The 27,319-nt window shown below is 39.3% G+C and overlaps 1 protein-coding gene and 1 non-coding gene across 2 annotated transcripts in view; one reads left to right on the forward strand and one right to left on the reverse strand.

Annotated features, from left to right (window-relative positions):
* Positions 1 to 27,319, reverse strand: part of efna3a (ephrin-A3a) — a 233,023-nt gene that overhangs the window by 133,911 nt on the left and 71,793 nt on the right. The gene's annotated exons all lie outside the window — the stretch shown is intronic.
* On the forward strand, positions 5,115 to 5,187 carry trnav-cac (transfer RNA valine (anticodon CAC)). The gene has a single exon. It is a non-coding gene; the product is annotated as a tRNA-Val (tRNA).

Genomic DNA, 27,319 nt, shown 5'->3' on the forward strand with positions numbered 1-27,319 from the left:
TGGAGGTGGGAGGAAGCCGGAGTACCCGGAGGGAACCCACGCAGTCACAGGGAAAAAAAGGAAACTCCACACAGAAAGATCCCGAGCCCGGGATTGAACTCACGACTACTCAGGACCTTCGTCTTGTGAGGCAGACGTACTAACCCCTCTTCCACCGTGCTGCCGATACTGAAATATATTTATTAATTGTGGTTCTTACAAAAAATATATCTTATAAAATATAAAAGCTTAAATGTCTCTTAAAGCTCTGCCCCTTTAATTAGTGCATACTAAATAATTTAACTTTAGCCTACTACTACTACAACCATATTATTTACCAGCAACATAAAGTGAAACAGAGGCAGAAGTGTCCTGCCACAGTCAGTAACAAATAAACAGAAAACAGTAGTGGTCAAATACAAATAAGGCAACAAGAGAAGTATCCTACACTTCTCTTATGTAAAGTAAATCTGAACAGCCTATATGGGCATCTACATCAACTATATGATTTGCCTGAGAAGCTGGACAGGACAAAAAAAAAAATTTAAAAAATAAAAATAAATAAAAATAAATACAAATCTATTTGTGGCGGACGTAATTCTTTCGTGGCGGGCCGCCACAAATAAATGAATGTGTGGGAAATACTGATTGATATATATGTATATATACTGTATATATATATATATATATATATATATATATATATATATATATATATATATATATATATATATATATATATATATATATATATATATATATACACACACACATGTATATATAGTTCAGTTCATTTAATCTCAACTTTTGTTACGAGGAGTTAATCTATTTTAAGTTTTTTATGAACTTTTCATGATCCTTCACGATCACATTTTTTTTATTTACCTCACTACATTCATACAAATATTATGTTTACTGCTCAGTCAGTGGGTTCGAAACCTGTCAGCCATCTTCAGCGTGACTTGCTACAGGTCAAGATAATCGGCAAAAATATACTATAAATAACTCGTAACCCTTTAAAAAACAATATAGTGATTTGGGCAGAGGTCCAGCCTACGAGCCCCCTCGAGAGTTCTACAGGGGAGTTTATTACAGTTAGACTGGGGGCAGGTGCCCTCTATTACACTCCTTTGTAGTCAACAGTCAATAAAGACCAGGGAGGGAGCTGGAGCAGTGGACCAGAACCACAGGCGATGGAACACGAGGATGTGATGTAGGAAAAGGGAGTAAGGCGGGGGGGGTGGGCTGGTTGCCGTATAAAGCCCTCAAATGATTCCAATTACATTTACAGCAAGCGATCAATTAGGCTGTTACAACGGTTAGATTAGTATGGGCACGATGCAAATGGAAATCTGCCGCACTCCATTGGTGAAACGTGTTTTAACTTAAAGGCCAACGGGCACAATTTGTCAGCGTTAGTGGACACACCTCAACACTACCCAATAAAATATGAGGATATTGCCACTCAATGCAAGAATAAACCAAAACCGCACATTTTTGATTGTTGAGTGTTATTTCAACATCATACATCACACATTTCACATCATTTTATTTCTTATTACAACATGTCCGAAAAGGAGTAAGAAGAAGCAAAGTTTATTTAATCTTACCCCTTTTCCAATTCATAACAATAATACTTACACAATGTATTAGCATATTAGCTATCAATCAATCAATCAATCAATCAATGTTTATTTATATAGCCCTAAATCACAAGTGTCTCAAAGGGCTGCACAAGCCACAACGACATCCTAGGTTCAGATCCCACAAAAGGGCAAGGAAAAACTCAACCCAGTGGGAGGTCAATGAGAATGACAATGAGAAACCTTGGAGAGGACCGCAGATGTGGGTGACCCCCCTCTAGGGGAGACCGGTGCAATGGACGTCGAGTGGGTCTAGCATAATATTGTGAAAGTCCAGTCCATAGTGGATCTAACATAATAGTGAGAGTCCAGTCCATAGTGGATCTAACATAATAGTGAGAGTCCAGTCCATAGTGGGGCCAGCAGCTAATGCTAACGGATTCATTTCATTACGATAGCACGTAAAAATGTGCATGGAAACGCTGCTATCAAACATGTACCGTTTAGTACCGATAAGTATGAATTGTTTTAGTTATATTGTAAAACTTAAAAACATTGCTTGGAGTGATGAATGAATAAAGCATACGAGTAGAAACGCTATGGGTGACTTGTAGAAGGAACGGGACTTGTACTTCTGGTTCAAGACACTAAACAGAAGGAACAACTGTAGACGTTTAGCACCTGCAGTGAGCGAACTCGTCCAAATGATGGCGCCATAGAACAACCAGTAAAACACCTTTTCTGTGTCTCTGTGGGTGTTTTATGAAAACTATTTGTTGAATACAAAACATTATGGCCGTTAGCAAAAAATAATCCATCGATCGGCCTATTATTATTATTATTATCTTCTGTTAGTATGTGTGTTCGCAAAAAAATATTTTTTCTGTTGCTAGAACTGCAAAAGAAGAAAGTACAATTGTTTTATAATTGAGTGTTTGTATTTGTGTTTTTTTAATCACATTCGATTCCCGATTTTTTTTTAGTAATTTTCAAAAAACGAATTTATAATTTTTTTGGACGAATAAATAAAAAATAAAAAATACATTTAGGCTTACTTGGTGCACGTATGTGTCATGCGTCAGCAACTAAAAGGAGGTTGTGTAACCTGTAAGCTGTTTTGTTAAAGGCCTACTGAAATGAGATTTTCTTATTTAAACGGGGATAGCAGATCCATTCTGTGTGTCATACTTGATCATTTTGCGATATTGCCATATTTTTGCTGAAAGGATTTAGTAGAGAACATCGACGATAAAGTTTTCAACTTTTGGTCGCTGATAAAAAAAGCCTTGCCTGAACCGGAAGTAGCGTGACGTCACAGGTTGTGGAGCTCCTCACATCTGCACATTGTTTACAATCATGACCATAAGCAGCGAGAGCGATTCGAACCGAGAAAGCGACAATTTCCCCATTAATTTGAGCGAGGATGAAAGATTTGTGGATGAGGAAAGTGAGAGTGAAGGATTAGAGGGCAGTGGAAGCGATTCAGATAGGGAAGATGCTGTGAGAGGCGGGTGGGACCTGATATTCAGCTGGGAATGACTAGAACAGTAAATAAACACAAGACATATATATACTCTATTAGCCACAACACAACCAGGCTTATATTTAATACGCCACAAATTAATCCCGCATAACAAACACCTCCCCCCTTCCGTCCATATAACCCGCCAATACAAATCAAACACCCGCACAACACACTCAATCCTACAGCCCAAAGTACCGTTCACCTCCGCAAAGTTCATACAGCACATATATTTCCCCAAAGTTACGTACGTGACATGCACATAGCGGCAAGCACGTACGGGCAAGCGATCAAATGTTTGGAAGCCGCAGCTGCGTACTCACGGTAGCGCGTATCCAACTCAAAGTCCTCCTGGTAAGAGTCTCTGTTGTCCCATCTCCACAAACATGCGTATCCAACTCAAAGTCCTCCTGGTAAGAGTCTCTGTTGTCCCAGTTCTCCACAGGCCAATGGTAAAGCTTGACTGTCATCGTTCGGGAATGTAAACAATGAAACACCGGCTACGACGTAGCCACTACATGTTTGTGTTGCTGCAGCCGGCCGCTAATACACCACTTCCCTCCTACAGCTTTCTTCTTTGCTATCTCCATTGTTCATTAAACAAATTGCAAAAGATTCACCAACACAGATGTCCAGAATACTGTGGAATTTTGCGATGAAAACAGACGACTTAATAGCTGGCCACAATGCTGTCCCAAAATGTCCGCTACAATCCGTGACGTCACGCGCAAACGTCATCATACCGAAACGTTTTCAGCAGGATATTTTGCGGGAAATTTAAAATTGCACTTTACTAATCTAACCCGGCCGTATCGGCATGTGTTGCAATGTTAAGATTTCATCATTGATATATAAACTATCAGACTGCGTGGTCGGTAGTAGTGGGTTTCAGTAGGCCTTTAAGGAGTTATTATTATACCAAATAATACATTGCAAAAACCGAGAATCATGTTGGATCGAGTATCGGTTATGAATCAAATCCTCACCCCAAGAATCGGAACCGAATGGCGAGGTGCCACCAATAACAATTGAATATTTGTATGTATATCTAAGTTTAAAACATGAAATTCCATGTATTACATACCTTTTTTTTCCATCAAAATGGAGACAATGAAAACATTTAGTGAGAAAGATGAAGTATCCACATTATTCCCAGGCTTTCGCGGGCCATATTAAATGACGTTCCCGGGCCTTGAGTTTGACGAATGTGACTTAAACAAAAAGGGTGTAGTCCTGTTGTCTTATCTGGGGCAGTGCAAGTGGTTTTACCTTTAACTCCAAAAAACAAAGAGACTTGTAATACTTCTGACAAAAGTGAAATTATCATTGAGTGTCAAAATGATGTTTGTTTGCTAGCAACTACGGCTGGGGAAATTAAGGTTTTATTGTGATTTAAATGGTAAACAAAGAAAACAAATGAGTCCAACAATAGATAGGATGTATTATTTACATTCTATAGTGCGGGGGAACACTGTTATGCAATACATTCTTCCGTGGACAATTTCTGCATAATTGGACTTCATATATCCTGTTTTTTTTCAGCTAAAAGTAGCTAATTCATCACTGTGTTGTTTTTTTACGCATCCGAACTACACTTTTCAAATTGCAGAGTTAATTATCCCGTGCTACACGGCGTAATGCATTATTAATGTGCGCCAGCAACACCAGTCAGTGTTGTGTGGCCCGCGGGGCCCGTTTGGCTCCATCCAAGCTGCTCAGTCATTACCGGAGGAGGAAACAGCGGCCGGTTACATTCCGCTGGCTACACTTTTAAAGCTCATATTGATTTGTGAGCAAGTAGGGACACTTCTTGACAAGCCCACAGCAGAACCGCTTCATTTTTTCGTCCCCCCCCCCCCCCCCCTTCGCCCTATGGGACACAATACATGCTGGTCGCAGGGCTTGGACCCACCCAGCTATAAAATGACCATGTTCCATTCTGCAGTGTCAAAGGAGCAGCATCCATCATTGAACGCAAGCACAGTGGACACGAGGACATTAGGCACACATGCATGGCGTCATCAAGTGTGGTTTCCGTAGTGTCAGTGTTATCACGTTCGCCTCACACGCGAAAGGTCCCCGGTTCGAGACCGGGCGGAAACACTCTTTAATGTCCTGGGCATGACGTTAAAGGCCTACTGAAACCCACTACTACCGACCACGCAGTCTGATAGTTTATATATCAATGATGAAATCTTAACATTGCAACACATGCCAATACAGCCGGGTTAATTTATAAAGTGCAATTTTAAATTTCCTGTGAAACTTCCGGTTGAAAACGTCTATGTATGATGACGTTTGCGCGTGACGTCAATCGTTGAAACGGAAGTATTTCCACACCATTGTACCCAATACAAAAAGCTCAGTTTTCATCGCAAAATTCCACAGTATTCTGGACATCTGTGTTGGTGAATCTTTTGCAATTTGTTTAATGAACAATGAAGACTGCAAAGAAGAAAGTTGTAGGTGGGATCGGTGTATTAGCGGCTGGCTGCAGCAACACAACCAGGAGGACTTTGACTTGGATAGCAGACGTGCTATCCGACGCTAGACGCCGACCGCATCGATGATCGGGTGAAGTCCTTCGTTGTCCGTCGATCGCTGGAACGCAGGTGAGCACGGGTGTTGATGAGCAGATGAGGGCTGGCTGGCGTAGGTGGATAGCTAATGTTTTTAGCATAGCTCTGTGAGGTCCCGTTGCTAAGTTAGCTTCAATGGCGTCGTTAGCAACAGCATTGTTAAGCTTCGCCAGGCTGGAAAGCATTAACCGTGTATTTACAGGTCCATGGTTTAATAGTATTGTTGATTTTCTGTCTATCCTTCCAGTCAGGGGTTTATTTCTTTTGTTTCTATCTGCAGTTAAGCCCGATGCTATCACGTTAGCTCCGTAGCTAAAGTGTTTCGCCGATGTATTGTCGTGGAGATAAAAATCACTGTGAATGTCCATTTCGCGTTCTCGACTCTCATTTTCAAGAGGATATAGTATCCGAGGTGGTTTAAAATACAAATCAATGATCCACAATAGAAAAAGGAGAAAGTGTGGAATCCAATGAGCCCTCGTACCTAAGTTACGGTCAGAGCGAAAAAAGATACGTCCTGCACTGCACTCTAGTCCTTCACTCTCACGTACCTCATCCACGAATCTTTCATCCTCGCTCAAATTAATGGGGTAATCGTCGCTTTCTCGGTCCGAATCGCTCTCGCTGCTGGTGTAAACAATGGGGAAATGTGAGGAGCCTTTCAACCTGCGACATCACGCTACTTCCGGTAGGGGCAAGGCTTTTTTTATCAGCGACCAAAAGTTTGCGAACTTTATCGTCGATGTTCTCTACTAAATCCTTTCAGCAAAAATATGGCAATATCGCAAAATGATCAAGTATGACACATAGAATGGATCTGCTATCCCCGTTCAAACTAAAAAAAATTCATTTCAGTAGGCCTTTAAAGTGCATCCGGCAGTGGAGGCTCCTCTATCAATCAATCAATTATATTGTATATAGCGCTTTTCTCTAGTGACTCAAAGCGCTTTACATAGTGAAACCCAATATCTAAGTTACATTTAAACCAGTGTGGGTGGCACTGAGAGCAGGTGGGTAAAGTGTCTTCCCCAAGGACACAACGGCAGTAACTAGGATGACGAAAGCGGGGATCGAACCTGCAACCCTCAAGTTGCTGGCACAGCCGCTCTACCAACCGAGCTATACCGCACCTATGGGGTCTTGGGGCACTAGGAGGTTAACCCCTTTACTACTGTTACCCCAGGTGGCCCCTTGGCAAAGGCCTAGTACCTGACTGCCCCCTAGCCAGGGATACGATGAAGACCTCAACGGCGGAGGAGGCGGAAGACGGTAGATTTAAGAACTACCACAACGGCTGCGACGGCGGAAGAAGGCTGCAGCAGAAAAGGGTCCCCAGTCGTCTTGGCCTCCATGCCACTGGACCCTGACCCGATTCTGTCAAGGATGGTGTGGTGACTGTCTGTGCACCAGTCTCCCCACTTAAAACAAAGTCACGCACAGGCATCCTCCATAAAGGGATACACCCCTACCAGGAGGATCGTCATACTCGTTCGAGTGCCCGCCGATGATGTGAGAAATTTCAAGTCAGTCCGGTTTCATGGCCTTTGCTAACAGACCCACCATGTGGTGTATTTGTCAGAAAAATAATAGCACAGGTGTGTAGGTTTTGACACAACTCCATCTTTAGAAGAGTTAGTTTACACTCACACCCAAATCCAATCTGACATGTAGCATCACTGATCAATACGAGATGGTATCGAGGATTACTGGAACCTGCCATTTCACCGCATCAGATAAGTAGAAGGCATCGACGTGGGATTATCACCAACCTCGCAGCCACTTTTTTTTCTTCCAGTCGCCACATGTACTCTGCAGCTAATTCACAAATTAAGACCAAACTATTAATATGGTAATTGTGGCCTTTTAAATGAAAAATCCATCTTTCTTTTTTTTTGTATTTATGAAGTCAGACATGTCAACTAAAACAGTGGAAGAACACTAAAACCTTCCTTATCTTGTCACCAGCGTGTGTTTTCATCAAGCGCTCCTCCTGCCTCCCGCCGTAAATGAAATTAACAATAAATCGCATTGAAGACAAATTGCTCTGCGGCGGTGACAAAAGAACAGTTTGGCGTGGCCGGAGAGCGAGCGACAAACACAAGGAGACATTTAAGTGGGAACAATGGAATTAGGTTTTGCCACAGCGGGGCGGCCCGTGTGTGTTGCTCTCGTGAGGCCTTTTTTGTTTTTACAGGGCAAATGTTAAAACAGAAATATACACCCACGCTTGCACTGTGCACACATACGGACGCCACAATGGACGCTCCATTCTTTTGCAAATAATTACCTGCAGGCTTGTGCCCGCACAAAACACACCTCCACAGAGAGATATGCGTGACCAGTCGGCCAGATGCACAAACAAGAGACACTGCTTCCATGCTGCTAATACTAATACTGTATTTTTCAGACCATAAGGCGCACTGCCGATGAATGGTCTATTTTTGATCTTTTTTCGTATACAAACCCCGTTTCCATATGAGTTGGGAAATTGTGTTAGATGTAAATATAAACGGAATACAATGATTTTCAAATCATTTTCAACCCATATTCAGTTGAATGCACTACAAAGACAAGATATTTGATGTTCAAACTCATAAACTTTATTTTTTTTTGCAAATAATAATTAACTTAGAATTTCGTGGCTGCAACACGTGCCAAAGTAGTGGGGAAAGGGCATGTTCACCACTGTGTTACATGGCCTTTCCTTTTAACAACACTCAGTAAACGTTTGGGAACTGAGGAGACACATTTTTTAAGCTTCTCAGGTGGAATTCTTTCCCATTCTTGCTTGATGTACAGCTTAAGTTGTTTCACAGACCGGGGGTCTCCGTTGTGGTATTTTAGGCTTCATAATGCGCCACACATTTTCAATGGGAGACCGGTCTGGACTACAGGCAGGCCAGTCTAGTACCCGCACTCTTTTACTATGAAGCCACGTTGATGTAACACGTGGCTTGGCATTGTCTTGCTGAAATAAGCAGGGGCGTCTATGGTAACGTTGCTTGGATGGCAACATATGTTGCGCCAAAACCTGTATGTACCTTTCAGCATTAATGGCGCCTTCACAGATGTGTAAGTTGCCCATGTCTTGGGCACTAATACACCCCCATACCATCACAGATGCTGGCTTTTTAACTTTGTGCCTATAACAATCCGAATGGTTCTTTTCCTCTTTGGTCCGGAGGACACAACGTCCACAGTTTCCAAAAACAATTTGAAATGTGGACTCGTCAGACCACAGAACACTTTTCCACTTTGTATCAGTCCATCTTAGATGAGCTCTGGCCCAGCAAAGCCGGCGGCGTTTCTGGGTGTTGTTGATAAACGGTTTTCGCCTTGCATAGGAGAGTTTTAACTTGCACTTACAGATGTAGCGACCAACTGTAGTTACTGACAGTGGGTTTCTGAAGTGTTCCTGAGCCCATGTGGTGATATCCTTTACACACTGATGTCGCTTGTTGATGCAGTACAGCCTGAGGGATCGAAGGTCTTGGGCTTAGCTGCTTACGTGCAGTGATTTCTCCAGATTCTCTGAACCCTTTGATGATATTACGGACCGTAGATGGTGAAATTCCTAAATTCCTTGCAATAGCTGGTTGAGAAAGGTTTTTCTTAAACTGTTCAACAATTTGCTCACGCATTTGTTGACAAAGTGGTGACCCTCGCCCCATCCTTGTTTGTGAATGACTGAGCATTTCATGGAATCTACTTTTATACCCAATCATGGCACCCACCTGTTCCCAATTAGCCTGTTCACCTGTGGGATGTTCCAAATAAGTGTTTGATGAGCATTGCTCAACTTTATCAGTATTTATTGCCACCTTTCCCAACTTCTTTGTCACGTGTTGCTGGCATCAAATTCTAAAGTTAATGATTATTTGCAAAAAAAAAATGTTTATCAGTTTGAACATCAAATATGTTGTCTTTGTAGCATATTCAACTGAATATGGGTTGAAAATGATTTGCAAATCCTTGTATTCTGTTTATATTTATATCTAACACAATTTCCCAACTCATATGGAAACAGGGTTTGTATAAGGCGCATTAAAGGAGTCATATTATTATTATTTTTTTCTAACTTGAAAACACTTCCTTGTGGTCTACATAACATGTAATGGTGGTTCTTTGGTCAAAATGTTGCATAGATGATGTTTTACAGATCATCTTCAAGCCGCTTTCTGACAGTCGCTTCCGGATGCGCCGTTTTGTGGGCGGTCTTATTTACCTGCGTCACCTTCGGCAGCGTCTTCTCCCCGTCATCTTTGTTGTAGCGGTGTAGCGTGCAAGGACGGGTGTGGAAGAAGATTCAAAAGATGGAGCTAACTGTTTTAATGACATTCAGACTTTACTTCAATCAATAACGGAGCAGCATCTCCTCATCCGGAAACAACAAATGTGTCCCGTGGAAAACCGTTTGACCGGAACTCTCTAATAACTAAAGTTCCTTGGGTGAATAATGTAAACTCATTACACCGGTATGTTTTAGCACTTTCATGGCGAGTTTACTGACTGATATAAGTAAGAACTTTACACTACTTTATATTAGAAAAGGCAACAGCGTAGGATGAATGTCACATAACAAGAAGATAGAGAAAAAGAAGAAGCTTATCGACTACACGGACTACAAAGGCGGACGCGCGCAATTTTTCAGGATTTATGCAGATCCCAAATACAGACCAGCAGGTACCAGAAGGTAAAAAAAGTTGCATTGGCATAATGTTTTGAAACAAAACGCCAAATAATCTGTTTTACCTTATACACACACCATAATAATACTCGTATGCTGAAGCACATCAAGCTGTGCGGCTTCATAGCTTACCAAATTCGTACTAAAACATGTTGATAGATTTTTTTCATTAGCCAGTATGCTAACTAGTTTACAAAAGTATGCGTAAGTTTCATTAACTTACAATGGCATTCTATTGTTTTAGTTTCACAAATTTAACAAAACATCACCGTGGAGTTATTAAGTTTGTTTAGCTGATTAGAGAGCTAGCTTCCGCAGCTAGTGGGTCCATGACGTTGACTTCTGCTTTGTTTGATCAGCCGTTTTACTGCCGTGTTACAGGCACCGTTTGGAAACAATTAAGGTATGTAAATAAACATTTACAAAATATTTCGTACCAGTATATATCTGCGGCTTATAGGCTAATATATGGACAAATATTTTTTCTTCTAAAATTTTGTGGGTGCGGCTTATATACGGGTGCGCTCTATAGTCTATTGACATTGTTGTATTGCTCAGCCGTAGTTTGTATATATACAGCAATCCCTTGTTTGTCACTTTTTGCAAAATCTAAGCAATCGTAGGAACCCGGTTGACCATAACGCAGCTCTGAGTGCATTACCCTTGCAGTGGTCTTTGACTAGAAGTGTGTGTCAGACAGACAGGTTGTGTGCTGCACACAGACTGCATTCATGTATGGAGCGCAGATTGCCCAATAAGCTGTCAACTTGCGGCAGAACAGCGTGCAAGGCTGACAGCATGTTCTGTCGCTTCTCTCCCCCGTGCAGACTTCCCGAGGCGGCCCAGTATATTTATATATATATATATATATATATATATATATATATATATATATATATACATACACACACAGGAGGGACAAGCGGTAGAAAATATATATATATATATATATATATATATATATATATATATATATATATATATATATATATATATATATACACATACACACACACGAGAGGGACAAGCGGTAGAAAATGTGTGTATATATATATATATACAAATAAGGGCAGAGACATGCAATTATTGGTAAATAGAGACACCCTGCTGCTGCAAATTTATCCTGGCTACTGGAATTATTCCTCAGAGGGGCTGCTCGGAGTGTGTGTGTGTGTGTGTGTGTGTGTGTGTGTGTGTGTGTGTGTGTGTGTGTGTGTGTGTGTGTGTGTGTGTGTGTGTGTGTGTGTGTGTGTGTGTGTTTGACATTCGGGCTTCTCAGACTCCAGTGGTGCTGCCAAGTTGTAGTAGGCTCACACCTCTTCCTCCTCACCACTATGATTGTTTCTTCTGTAGCTCACCCACTGCTGACATTCCAGCAGTTGGCATCCTAATGACAGCAGATGTTATACAGTAAATGAGGTTTTATTTTGTTTGTTGCAGCTGAGATAGACTCCGGCACCCCCCGCGACCCCGAAAGGGACAAGCGGTAGAAATGGACGGATGGATGGCTCTCATAAAGTCTGCAGTGAGCAGATATCAGTGATGAAAAAAAGCAAACCTTGTGATCCGTTTTTTAAATTAATGCACTGCGGATTTTTAGAATGTTTAAGTATGTAAATAATAAATGCGCAGCGCTGAGCACACTTCCAAAGTGCGCACCTGCGCACGCCACTCCTGCAGCAGCTGCAATCAATCAGCAATCTGCACACCTGAAGCTGATGAGACGCCAGGCTTCTTAAGCCAGAGCAAACCTGCGTTCCGGGCCAGAACGTAGCGACCTGTTCCCGTACAGTAAGCCTGCAGCTCTAACTCTATGCGCACTCTCTGTAGCTCTCTGTTTCTCCCCCTCCGTGTTCATTTGTATTGTGTTCCTTGTCGCCATCCAGCAGCATTCATCCGTTTCCTCGTCACAAGCTGTGTGTCTCGTCTCCCCGTATTCCCTCTGGTTCCCCTGCCGGCATCTTTGGATGTCGACCTCCAGCCTGAACACAGACTTTGATGGCTCGCTCTTGCCCCTGACCTCCTGCCTGTCTCTGGATCTCCGAGCTTGCCTTGCCCTCCATGGACTTCCGCACCTTGCTCAACACTCCTGGTAACACTTTGTCAATTACTACACATAGTCGCACACCACACATATTTTGATTAGTTACACGCCTCATTTCCCTTGTTTATAATGAATAGAGCTAAACTACGTCCCTGCATTTGTGCCGTCTTCTTCCCCCTGTACCGTAACATTTATAGATGTGCCCGTTACTACATTATGTATATACTTACATCATGTATATAAAACCCTAATGTAGGTGATTGGATGTTTTTTTAGGGGCTCTATAGGCACAATTGAATGACTCCCATAAGCTCCATTGTAAGCAGACGTTTGATCTGATATATTCATATTTATAATGCATTAAAAAAAAAATCTATTTGTCGTCATGTCTCTCATAATGATTGTGAACGATAGGCACAATTCCAAAAAAGTTTCCCTTTAAGAACATAGCCAGAGTCTGCCCGTTTCTCTCTCAGGCCAACCTGGAGGTGCTAATGCATGATTTTATTTCCTGTCGTTTAGGCTATTGTAACGTCGTGCTCTCTGGTCTTCCCAAAAAGAATATAAGCTTTTTTTTTCTTTTGTCCTGTCCAGCTACTCAGGCAAATCATATTGTTGATGTAGTTGCTCATATATATATATACAATTATTACAAAAGGAGGACCATATATATCTTAAGGGCAGGAGCACATTACACCAGTTTTAAAGTCACTGCATCATCTTAAACGCTTATGTTTTTATTTTATTTTATTGTGTTGTTTTCTATCTTACTGATTAATATTACTACATTTATTCTCTTAATGCTATGTTTTTATTAACTTATTGATGTTATATTTATATTATCTATATTGTATTTTTTCATATATTTTATCATTTTATCATTTTTAAACTAAATGCAGTTTGTTCTACTGATATCATCTCCATAGCGTGTGTATACCAGTCAGTATGAGTTGGACTATCAACATCTATCCATTTGTCTTAATATTAACGTTTCTGTTGTGATCCATTTGAAAGAAATGCATATTTGTTCTTTAATGACATTACTAAATTGACGCAGATCACCAATGGTTAATGGTTAATGGGTTGTACTTGTATAGCGCTTTTCTACCTTTTTAAACCAAGAATACAAGTTTGCAGTGTCATTGGTATGTTTACATTTAGGATTGTTATTGCTTCTTTTGTTGTTTTCAACCATAACTCTTTTATTCTCTGACATTCCCAAAATAAATGAACAAGAGTTCCCTCAGCTGCCCGACACTTCATACATAACTTGCTATCTACTGCACCAATTTTAAACAGCGGGGAAGATGTAAAATACAATCTATTCAAGATCTTAGTGACTCAGCTTATTTCTAATGCTTGTAAAGGGCTTGTTGGCATTTTTCCAAATATCATTCCATGATAAGTCTCTTTTATCTAAAATGTTTAAGTCGATCATCCGTCTCTGAACGCATGCATCATTTGCATTCCTAGTATGATGTTAATTTATTATTCCATACAAATCTTTTAATTATTTTTTTAATTGTACCCTGATACAAACTTGTATCTTCCAGTTCATGGCTATTAAAAGTCCTACTTTCAGAGGATATGCATTTTTCTACAGCGTGTTTTAAAGAGATACAATTTTAAACATGATTTCTGGGTATATTAAACTGATCAACTAATTAATTGAATTGTTTAAAGGAGTTTACATGAACAATATGATGAGGTTTAGTAATACCTTTGTCTTTCTCCATGTGGTTCATTTGACCACATTTTTATCAATAATGATATTAAGATTGTACTAGGGCTGCAACAACTAATCGATTAAATCAATTAAAATCGATTATAAAAATAGTTGGCGATTAATTTAGTCATCGATCTGTTGGATCTATGCTATGCGCATGTGGAGAGGCATTTTTTTAATTTTTATAAACCTTTATTTATAAACTGCAACATATACAAACAGCTGAGAAACAATAATCCAAATAAGTATGGTACCAGTATGCTGTTTTTTTTCAATAAAATACTGGAAAGGATAGAAATGTAGTTTGTCTCTTTTATCCGATTATTAATCGATTAATCGAAGTAATAATTGACAGATTAATCGATTATCAAATTAATCGTTAGTTGCAGCCCTAGATTGTACCAAAGAGGTTGATTCACAGATGGAATTGGGTTCAGTCAAAGTATTTCTGACACAGTTTTAGAATGCTATAAGTGGCTTCTATTGGGCTCTGCCTCAATTCATTTGGTATTTTTTGATGAAATACAGACTCCCCACATCAATGTCCAAATTCATTAACAGATTTTGTTCTATGTTGATCCATGTTTTATCTGCAGAAGAATGGAATACATGGCTTGCTTGTTCACAACCAAAGGAGATATAATAATGTAAACAGTTTGGTGATTGTAGTCCTCCTTTATCTTGTGTACTAGACAATCTAAATATGAACATCCAGCCTTCTTTCCACACCATATAAAATGTGATATCATTGTATGTATTTTCTTAAACCAACTTTTATTCATTAGGACAGGCATCATTTTCAATATATAATAAGATTTATACATCTGCTTTAGGGCTGCAACTAACGATTAATTTGATAATCGATTAATCTGTCGATTATTACTTCGATTGATTGATTAATAATCGGATAAAAGAGACAAACTACATTTTTATCCTATCCAGTATTTTATTGAAAAAAAACAGCATACTGGCACCATAGGATGGGTCAAATGCAGAGGACACATTTCACCACACCTAGTGTGTGTGTGTGACAATCATTGGTACTTTAACTTTAACTTAACTTAACTTATTTTGATTATTGTTTCTCAGCTGTTTGTAAATGTTGCAGTTTATAAATAAAGGTTTATTTAAAAAGAACAAAAAAAAATTATTTAAAAAAAAACAAACAAAAAAAAAATGCGCATGCGCATAGCATAGATCCAACGAATCGATGACTAAATTAATCGGCAACTATTTTAATAATCAATTTAATCGATTAGTTGTTGCAGCCCTAATCTGCTTGTATAAAGCAGTGGTTCTCAAATGGCGGTATACTTGAAGGTATGCCAAGGGGTATGTGAGATTTTTTTTAAATGTCTGTCAAAAAGAACTGTGAAAAGAAATGCAACAATGCAATATTCAGTGTTGACAGCTAGATTTTTTGTGGACATGTTCCATAAATATTGATGTTAAAGATTTCTTTTTTTGTGAAGAAATGTATAGAATTAAGTTCATGAATCCAGATGGATCTCTATTACAATCCCCAAAAAGGGCACTTTAAGTTGATGATTACTTCTATGTGTAGAAATCTTTATTTATAATTGAATCACTTGTTTATTTTTCAACAAGTTTTTAGTTATTTTTATATCTTTTTTCCCCAAATAGTTCAAGAATGACCACAACAAATGAGCAATATTTTGCGCTGTTATACAATTTAATAAATCAGAAACGGATGACATAGTGCGGTATTTTACTTCTTTATCTCTTTTTTTCAACCAAAAATGCTTTGCTCTGATTAGGGGGTACTTGAATTTAAAAAATGTCCACAGGGGGTACATCACTGAAAAAAGGTTGAGAACCACTGGTATAAAGGTTTGGTGTAATATGCAGTCCTAGATATATGATTTCTGCCTCTCTCCATTTAATTTTGGAGTTCTGAACTTGCGATTTCTTGCAATGTTCATTAAGTGGTAGTATTTCACATTTTTCCCAATTTACTTTATACCCTGATAAACCCATATTCAGTGAGTACCTTATTGATATAGTGAAGAGAGGAGTCAACATTTGACAGGTAGAGAATAATGTCATCACAATAGATCGATAGCTTATTATACTGAGAACCAAGTTTTATACCATGGATATTATTTTTTCTTGTTATTTTTGCAGCTAAGGGTTCAATAATCAAATTAAATAATAATCCAGATGGAGAACATGCCTGTTTTGCTCTTCTTTTTAATGAAAGTGGTTCTGAAATACGATTTGGTTTTGACCGGTGTGGCCACACTTTTTCAGCAGGCGAGCTCCTTTTTTAAATGACCAAGTCAAGGTGATCTATCTCATCTTCACACATACCCACATTATATATATATATATATATATATATATATATATATATATATATATATATATATATATATATATATATACACACACACACACACACACTTACACACATACAGTTGTGGTCAAAAGTTTACATACACTTGTAAAAAACAATGTCATGGCTGTCTTGAGTTTCCAATAAGTTCTACAACTCTTATTTTTTTGTGATATAGTGATTGGAGCACAAAAAACATTCATGAAGTTTGGTTCTTTTATGAATTTATTATGGGTCTACTGAAAATGTGACCAAATCTGCTGGGTCAAGAGTATACATACAGCAATGGTAATATTTGCTTACATGTCCCTTGGCAAGTTTCACTGCAATAAGGCGCTTTTGGTAGCCATCCACAAGCTTCTGGCAAGCTTCTGGTTGAATTTTTGACCACTCCTCTTGACAAAATTGGTGCAGTTCAGCTAAATTTGTTAGTTTTCTGACATGGACTTGTTTCTTCAGCATTGTCCACATGTTCTCAATGGGGTTTAAGTCAGGACTTTGGGAAGGCCATTCTAAAACCTTAATTCTAGCCATTCCTTTACCACTTTTGATGTGTGTTTGGGGTCATTATCCTGTTGGAACACCCAACTGCGCCGAAGACCCAACCTCTGGGCTGATGATTTTAGGTTGTCCTGAATAATTTGGAGGTAATCTTCCTTTTTCATTGTTCATTTACTCTCTGTAAAGCACCAGTTTCATTGGCAGAAAAACAGGCCCAAAGCATAATACTACCACCACCATGCTTGACGGTAGAGATGGTGTTCCTGGAATTAAAGCCCTCACCTTTTCTCCTCTAAACATATTGCTGGGTATTTTCGCCAAACTGCTCAATTTTGGTTTTATCTGACCACAGAACTTTCCTCCAGAAGGTCTTATCTTTGTCCATGTGATCAGCAGCAAACTTTAGACGAGCCTTAAGGTGTCGCTTCTGGAGCAAGGGCTTCCTTCTTGCATGGTAGCCTCTCAGTCCATGGCGATGCAAAACACGCTTGACTGTGGACACTGACACCTGTGTTCCAGCAGCTTCCAATTCATTGCAGACTTGCTTTTTGGTGGCGCTCGGTTGACTCTTGATCATCCTGACCAATTTTCTCTCAGCAGCAGGTGATAGCTTGTGTATTCTTCCTGATCGTGGCAGTGACAAAACTGTGCCATGCACTTTATACTTACGAACAATTGTCTGCACAGTTGCCCTTGGGACCTTAAGCTGCTTTTAAATGGCTCCAAGTGACTTTCCTGACTTGTTCAAGTCAATGATTCGATTTTTTAGATCTGTGCTGAGTTCCTTTGACTTTCCCATTGTCGCATTTGTAACCGGGTCTAATGACTGCATCACATTAGCCCTATTTAAATGGGCTCAGAGAAGTCAACAGGTGTCGTCAATCATAATCACTCACATCAAGTTAAGAGGCCATGCCATGAACCTAATTTGATTTGATGGTAACTTTTCTACATCACCAAAATTGATAATGTACGCTGCTGAATGTATACTTTTGACCCAGCAGATTTGGTCACATTTTCAGTAGACCCATAATAAATTCATAAAAGAATCAAACTTCATCAATGTTCTTGTGACAAACAAGTATGTGCTCCAATCACTCAAATCACAAATAAGAGTTGTAGAAATTATTGGAAACTCAAGACAGCCATGCCATTATATCCTTCACAAGTGTATGTAAACTTCTGACCATGACTGTATATATATATATATATATATATATATATATATATATATATATATATATATATATATATATATATATATCTACACTACCGTTCAAAAGTTTGGGGTCACATTGAAATGTCCTTATTTTTGAAGGAAAAGCACTGTACTTTTCAATGAAGATAACTTTAAACTAGTCTTAATTTTACAGAAATACACTCTATACATTGCTAATGTGGTAAATGACTATTCTCGCTGCAAATGTCTGGTTTTTGGTGCAATATCTACATAGGTGTATAGAGGCCCATTTCCAGCAACTATCACTCCAGTGTTCTAATGGTACAATGTGTTTGCTCATTGGCTCAGAAGGCTAATTGATGATTAGAAAACCCTTGTGCAATCATGTTCACACATCCGAAAACAGTTTAGCTCGTTACAGAAGCTACAAAACTGACCTTCCTTTGAGCAGATTGAGTTTCTGGAGCATCACATTTGTGGGGTCAATTAAACGCTCAAAATGACCAGAAAAAGAGAACTTTCATCTGAAACTCGACAGTCTATTCTTGTTCTTAGAAATGAAGGCTATTCCACAAAATTGTTTGGGTGACCAAAACTTTTGAATGGATTTTTGTCGTGCTCTGATAATGATGGAAGTTGTGTTGCGTTTAAATATGTCATATTTAATCTTTCTCAGGCTTATATAAATTGGTGTAAAATGTTTTAAACATTTCATTGATTTGCTTGATCAACAAAAATACTACTAATCTAAAAGTTTAATATTAGATATATGATTTCTAGTCATCTGCTTGTTTAATCTTAACGCAAGGAGCTTTCCAGCTTGTTCGCCGTATTCATGAAACTTTAATTTTGCTCTATTAATTTTATTATCAACCTTCCGCTTTATTATATTATCATATTCCATTCTTTGTTTGCAAAGTTTGATCCATGTTTTCTGATTATATTGTTTTGACAATGTGTCCTGCAATTGTTTAATTCCATTCGATAGTTCATTTTCTTCAGCACGTTGTTTTTTATTCTTAAAGAGTGCAATCCTAATACGTTGTCGTTGTGAGTTGTGCAGCCCTTTGAGACATTTGTGGTTAAGGGCTGTATAAGTAAACTTTGATTGATTGATTGACTGAAGTTCTCTTCTTACAAAGCACTTAAGTGCTTACCATATTACCGAATCCTGAATATTTTTGACAAATCTGAAATAAATTCTTTAATTTTTAGTTATTTTTCTCACTTTTTAATAAGTTGTTACATTGTTTAAACTGAAAAGCAACTGGGGGAAAGTGCATGTCGATTTGAATTGGACTATGATGAGAAATAATTATTGGGTGGATTTCAGCATGCGTGTTTTCTACAACAAAGAACATATGCATTTTTGAAAATGACTGATGTCTGTCTGAATAAAAAGTTAAATCCTTATTATATGGATTTAAGGTTCTCCAAATATCTAATAGGTTAAGAGTTTGCATGAATTTCAGAAGACAAAAAACTGATTTATCGGGTCTAACAATAGTAACACTTTTATCAATATTTGGATGTATTGTTAAATTTAGATCACCACCCATAATAATAACAGAATCAACATAATTTGCCAATTTGAGCTCCATGTCACCAAAGAAAGAGGGTTTATCATCATTGGGTGCATGTATGTTTACCAGTGTGATATTGTTATTATCTATATGGCAATTTATAATCATACAGCTAGCCTCTGGATCTAAAAATATACTATTATATACAAATACAAAATATTAGTTTTTTGATTTTATTTTAAAATATAGCCAGACTTTAGATAAAACTGTCAGCAAGTGATGAGCAAATAACTGTAGTGCATTCAAGTAATTGTAAGAAATTCTAACAATAAAATGCATGTGTCAAAATATTGAGCTCTTTTTTTAAGTTAATTTATATAATGCAGACGAGTGTGAATAATCATGATTATTACAAATTCAAGAGTGTGATTATTCTGATTTAAAAAACACTAGTTAATAAAATATCTCCTATATGAAAAAACAAACGTTATTAAAGGAGAACTGCATTTTTGGGAAATTTTGCCCATCGTACACAATCATCACAAATAAATAATAAAAGACATTAATGTATTTTTTGTTTAATGCATTCTAAATATCAAATAAACGTAAATAAAACTCTGCTTTAGGGCTGCAACAACTAATCGATTAAATCGATTAATCGATTTTAAAAATAGTTGGCGATTAATTTAGTCATCGATTCGTTGGTCTATGCTATGCACATGCGCAGAGGCAATTTTTTAATTTTTTTATAAACCTTTATTTATAATCTGCAACATGTACAAACAGCTGAGAAACAATAATCAAAATAAGTATGGTGCCAGGATGCTGTTTTTTTTCAATAAAATACTGTAGAGGATAGAAATGTAGTTTGTCTCTTTTATCCGATTATAAATCGATTAATCGAAGTAATAATTGACCGATTAATCGATTATCACATTAATCGTTAGTTGCAGCCCTACTCTGTTTATAGCGGAGAAAATGGGAGCGCCACTATTTCGCCCATAAAATCCAATAAATAACCATTGAAAAACCGCCAACAATACTCCATTTACATTTCGTGACTTGAATATTAACCAAGTATTAGTGATATTGTTATTATAAGCTCTAACGCAGACAAACTATTTATAGCGGTGCCGTGATCACAACTTGTGTCTATGTTTACATCGAGTGGTCTGCTACTTCCCCGCTTCCTTGCCCTCGGTAAGTTTATTTTAGGTCATAAATAATGCATCTCACCCGGACAGAAGTCGTCTGAGTAGGTATTCCGGCAAGTTGGTACACATTGACGGCCATTTAGGACCCAAAAATGGTGAGGACGACACGAAAAGACACATTTTTATGTGAGGATTATAAGTCATTCTTCATCTAAATGGGGATATATGAACATCCTAGCAGTCGGCATCCTAATGACAGCAGACCTTATACAGTAAGTGATGTTTTATTATGTTTGTTGGCTCTCATAAAGTCTGCAGTGAGTAATAATCAGTGATGAAGAAAAAAGAAGACTGAATACTTTTTGCACACAAATTTTTGTTCTGTAAAAAAAAAAAAAAAAAGATCTGGTACAACTCACCTTCCTATCCCATCCCAATAGAACATATTTATGTTTGTGGTTGTAACACGGCCAAACGTGGACAAGTTCAAGTTACTGTATGAAAAGCAGCGTTTTGTTTTTGTTTATGACTGATTTTTTATTGTCAGAGTTACAAATTATCAATTGTTACGCGACACACAAATGTCAGGGCACTAGTTCTGAGGCGCTTATGTAAACAAAAACAAAAAGGCAGTGGGTTGTTTTGAAGTGGAACAAAAACATATATTTTAAAGTTATTTATTTTCTAGAGTGTGACAGGCAATCACATTCTACACTCAGCTCAAATCACGCTGATTGCAAAAAGGCTTTTGGAAAAAAATAAATAAATAAATAAATAAAACAAAGGCCAAACACCTGCTTGATATATGATTGATCATGATGGTTGAGCATGGAGTGTGATTGTCAGCTACTGCAAGGGTGCTTTTTGAAATGCGTGTGAGAAACAAACAGGAGGCCTTTGGACGCGCCAAGTGGGCAAGGTGAACCGCGGCGGTTTGAGGTTACGTACCACATACCGGCACCGTTAATCATTGCATTAGAATTCAAAAGCCTTTTCATGCTTTAAGGTGAAAAAAAGGCCTCCCTCTCCTTTTCCTTACTGGTATTGCTAGACGAAATGTACAGTATCTTGGCGTGTCACTTACAACCTTCTGTGTGAACACAGCCTGTTCTCATTTTTACATTGTAATCGTCACAGTACTAATTCCCGGCCCCTGGGAATCGATACTGGTACTCGACGTTATACCAATTTTCTGTATTTTTGCGTGTGTTCAAATATATTTATGTAACTTTTAACACTGAGCCGTGTTGTCCGGGTATCTTGTTTTCTAACACTTTTGAGTCAGTTGCAAGTATTATATAGTACTCTCTGCAGTTCGTTGCAAATCCAAGATGTTAGATGGCAGTAAAGACTACCGTGTGTTGCCTTGGTCAGGAAGTAGTCTTTGCCATTATAGTCTTTTGTTGCGCCCTACAAAGTGTTTGTACTGTAAGTATTGTATTTATAACACAACAGCTGTTTTATTGATAACGTGCTGTGGGGGGAGATGTGGCCAGCGCGCTTGCAGGAGCAAAGATCACCGCCGCTGTCCATGGTGCTGAGGACGAGCAACATCGGGCAGGGGCTGGGCATGTGCTGACGGCGAGACACAGCTGGCAGGTGATTAGATTTCACAGGTGGTACGTGTTAATCTAATCATCTGTTGTCTTTAACAGTGAGCGGTCGGGAGCAGAGATAGAGAGAGACTTGGAGAGCACGAGACAAACGAGGACTGAAAAGTCGTGTGTCATGCAAGTGCTTGAGAGAAAAATAAAACCTATTGTTAAATCCGAACACCGGTATCCCGCTGACGTGTGTGATTCACCCACCCCACTAGAAGGAGACTTCTACACGTGCATATTGGTTGTAACTGTTGATTGCCACATTTAGAGGTATTGAAATCGCCGTGTAAATGTAAAATGTAAAAAAGGAATCTGCCTGCAAGTAAGAAAAGTCTATTACTCCTTAAAGGCCTACTGAAACCCACTACTACCGACCACGCAGTCTGATAGTTTATATATCAATGATGAAATCTTAACATTGCAACACATGCCAATACGGCCGGGTTAACTTATAAAGTGACATTTAAAATTTCCCGGGAAATATCCGGCTGAAACGTCGCGGTATGATGACGTATGCACGTGACGAAGTCAGTTTAACGGAAGTTATGGTACCCCGTAGAATCCTATACAAAAAGCTCTGTTTTCATTTCATAATTCCACAGTATTCTGGACATCTTTTGCAATTTGTTAAAAGGAACAATGAAGGCTGCAAAGAAGACAGTTGTAGGTGGGATCGGTGTATTAGCAGCGGACTACAGCAACACAACCAGGAGGACTTTGTTGGAGAGCAGACGCGCTAGCCGGCGACCTCACCTTGACTTCCTACGTCTCCGGGCCGCCAAACGCATCGGGTGAAGTCCTTCGTCCTTCTGCCGATCGCTGCAACGCAGGTGAGCACGGGTGTTGATGAGCAGATGAGGGCTGGCTGGCGTAGGTGGAGAGCTAATGTTTTTAGCATAGCTCTGTGCGGTCCGGTTGCTAAGTTGCTAAGTTAGCTTCAATGGCGTCGTTAGCACAGCATTGTTAACCTTCGCCAGCCTGGAAAGCATTAACCGTGTATTTACATGTCCACGGTTTAATAGTATTGTTGATTTTCTATCTATCCTTCCAGTCAGGGGTTTATTTTTTTTGTTTCTATATGCAGTTAAAGCACGATGCTATCACGTTAGCTCGTAGCTAAAGCATTTCGCCGATGTATTGTCGTGGAGATAAAAGGCACTGAATGTCCATTTCGCGTTCTCGACTCTCATTTTCAAGAGGATATAGTATCCGAGGTGGTTTAAAATACAAATCCGTGATCCACAATAGAAAAAGGAGAGTGTGGAATCCAATGAGCCAGCTTGTACCTAAGTTACGGTCAGAACGAAAAAAGATACGTCCATCACTGCCTCTCAAGTCCTTCACTGTAATGTTCCTCATCTACGAATCTTTCATCCTCGCTCAAATTAATGGGGTAATCGTCACTTTCTCGCTCCTAATATCTCTCGCTCCATTGTAAACAACGGGGAATTGTGAGCAGCACTACCGCTTGTGACGTCACGCTACTTCCGGTAGGAGCAAGGTTTTTTTGATCAGCGAGCAAAAGTTGCAAACTTTATCGTCGATTTTCTCTACTAAATCCTTTCAGCAAAAATACGGCAATATCGCGAAATGATCAAGTATGACACATAGAATGGATCTGCTATTCCCGTTTAAATAAAAAAAAAATCATTTCAGTAGGCCTTTAAAGGGGAACTGCGCTTTTTTTGGAATTTTGCCAACTTTCACAATCCTTATCGAAGACATGACAACTGTTTTTATTTTATTTTTGTAATGCATTCTAAATAGTAAGTGAATGTGATCAAAAGTCTGCTTACAATGGAGCCTACTAGAGACGCTATATTCCGCCTGAAAATCCCTTAAAAAAACATCCAATCACCTCCATTAAGGTTTATATACCTGATGTAAGTATATATGTAATGTAGTAACGGGCACATTTATAATAACATTGAATATTTACGTATTTTGATAATTTTAAGCATAGGCGGCACATTAATTTCAAACACGCATCACGACGTGCGCTTTTTTTCAACAACATCACTGATTATTACTCACTGCATACTTTATGAGAGCCAACAAACATAATAAAAATCACTTACTGTACAATGTTTGCTGTCATTGGGATGCCGATGGATAGAATCTTGATATATATTCCCGTTTGGAAGAAGAATGACTCATAATCCTCACGAAGAAAAGGGGGGTGGAACCCAGCCTCTTTTTGCGTGTCGTTCTTGCCATTCCGTGTCTAAATTGGCTGTCAAAGTGTACCAACATGTCGGAATGTGTTCTTGTCCTTCTACTATCCAGGTGAAAGGCATGATTTATGATCGAGAACAGCCGCTAAAAATAGTTTGTCTGCGTTAGCGCTTATATTAACAATATCACTAACACTTGGTTACTTTTCAAGTTGCCAAATGTAAAGAGTATTGTTGCCACTTTTTTGATTATTTTTTATTGGGTTTTAGAAGCGGAATAGAGAAACCTCCCATTGGCTCTGCTGTAAGCAGACTTTTATTTAGATTTACTTAATATTTAGAATGCATTAAAAAAATATATCCGTCGTCATGTCTTTCATGATGATTGTAAACGATAGGCAAAATAAAATAAAAAGTGCAGTTCCCATTTATGCAAGGTAAGAGTTAAAAAACGGTGCAGACCGTGCCACTGGAAAAAAGGCTTACATGTAACAACAAGAGAAAAACAAACCCAAGATGTCGCATGAAGCAATCAACGAATCAGGGGGGTAGGAGGTAGCGGGGGGTGTATATTGTGGCGTCCCGAAAGAGTTAGTGCTGCAAGGGATTCTGGGTATTTGTTCTGTTGTGTTTATGTTGTGTTACGGTGCGGATGTTCTCCCGAAATGTGTTTGTCATTCTTGTTTGGTGTGGGTTCACAGTGTGGCACATATTTGTAACAGTGTTAAAGTTGTTTGTACGGACACCCTCAGTGTAACCTGTATGGCTGTTGACCAAGTATGTATTGCATTCACTTGTGTGTGTGAAAAGCCATAAATATTATGTGATTGGGCCAGCACGCAAAAGTAGTGCCTTTAAGGTGCATTGGCGCTCTGTACTTCTCCCTACGTCTGTTTACCATCCGTACAGCGGCGTTTTAAAAAGTAATACATTTTACTTTAGTGCTGCAAGGGATTCTGGGTATTTGTTCTGTTGTGTTTATGTTGTGTTACGGTGCGGATGTTCTCCCGAAATGTGTTTGTCATTCTTGTTTGGTGTGGGTTCACAGTGTGGCGCATATTTGTAACAGTGTTAAAGTTGTTTGTACGGACACCCTCAGTGTGACCTGTATGGCTGTTGACCAAGTATGTATGGCATTCACTTGTGTGTGTGAAAAGCCATAAATATTATGTGATTGGGCCAGCACGCAAAAGTAGTGCCTTTAAGGTGTATTGGCGCTCTGTACTTCTCCCTACGTCTGTTTACCATCCGTACAGCGGCGTTTTAAAAAGTAATACATTTTACTTTAGTGCTGCAAGGGATTCTGGGTATTTGTTCTGTTGTGTTTATGTTGTGTTACGGTGCGGATGTTCTCCCGAAATGTGTTTGTCATTCTTGTTTGGTGTGGGTTCACAGTGTGGCGCATATTTGTAACAGTGTTAAAGTTGTTTGTACGGACACCCTCAGTGTGACCTGTATGGCTGTTGACCAAGTATGTATTGCATTCACTTGTGTGTGTGAAAAGCCATAAATATTATGTGATTGGGCCAGCGCGCAAAAGTAGTGCCTTTAAGGTGTATTGGCGCTCTGTACTTCTCCCTACGTCTGTTTACCATCCGTACAGCGGCGTTTTAAAAAGTAATACTTTTTACTTTTTGAAACCGATACAGCTAATTTCCGATATTACATTTTAAAGCATTTATCGGCCGATAACATCGGCAGCCCGATATTATCGGACATCTCTACAATAGAGGTTAGCTTCTTTTTTTCTCTTTAACACGCCAGACCGTTCACCGTGTTTGACTTTGCCTGTACAGTTTGACCCCGGAACAGATCATTTCCTTTCATTCCTGTGGGAGGAAATGGAATGCATTATTCTACTTAGTATAACATTTGAATTAAAATATGGACTATGAGTGGCAATCACGTCCGCCCTTTGGCTCGTCACACACACAAACTATCACACGTCAGCCAAAAGTCTGCATGAGGACCAAACGTGGCCGCATGCATTATTCATCTGTTTGCGCGTGAGAGTGCGACTCCACTCATCCATCCATCCATCTCTCGCTCGCATTAATATGGAGAGCATATGTGAAGCGTTAAAGCAGACAATTCAAGCAATATTTTAAGACGCATTGAATTAATGTGGCGCCCGGTCAGCAAAACCAGCGCCGTAGACAAGGTCCTTTATGCAAATGAGCGTTGCCGCAGAGGTGCTAATTTGTCATATTAGCTGGACTGTCAGCTGGTGGTCACACGTCACTGATGGGGTCATACATGTGTTTTAAATGAGGAGGCCCCTCCCTCTCACTCTACTCCCAACCTGTCACTCAACACCCCCCTGCCCCCTCCCATTATGTCTCCTGAAGTATTCTCCAATATCAATCACTGCAAAACCCTTGCATATTTCCACCAGATAATTAAGAGGAGATTGCGATCAATCTGCAGATTAAACCCGAATACCGACTTGCAGATGGCGAACTAAGCGGCCTAAACTGACAAAGATGTGTTTGGACGGCGAGGCGAGGCACACGCGGGCGCCTGTGGGGGGTGGTCGGCGTTTGCGCGTAATTGGGAATTAATGGGACGGTAAAACTTTTCATTCCAAACCCTCAGCCTTAGGGGTGTGGTGGGGAGAGAAAGACATTTGCATACAAATGAACACAATTTCCTGTTTGTTTCGCCGTGCAAATACAAAAGGACGGAAACCTGGCGAGGAGACGCCGCCGAG

This window comes from Entelurus aequoreus, linkage group LG05, assembly GCF_033978785.1.
Source record: "Entelurus aequoreus isolate RoL-2023_Sb linkage group LG05, RoL_Eaeq_v1.1, whole genome shotgun sequence".
Taxonomy (NCBI): domain Eukaryota; kingdom Metazoa; phylum Chordata; class Actinopteri; order Syngnathiformes; family Syngnathidae; genus Entelurus; species Entelurus aequoreus.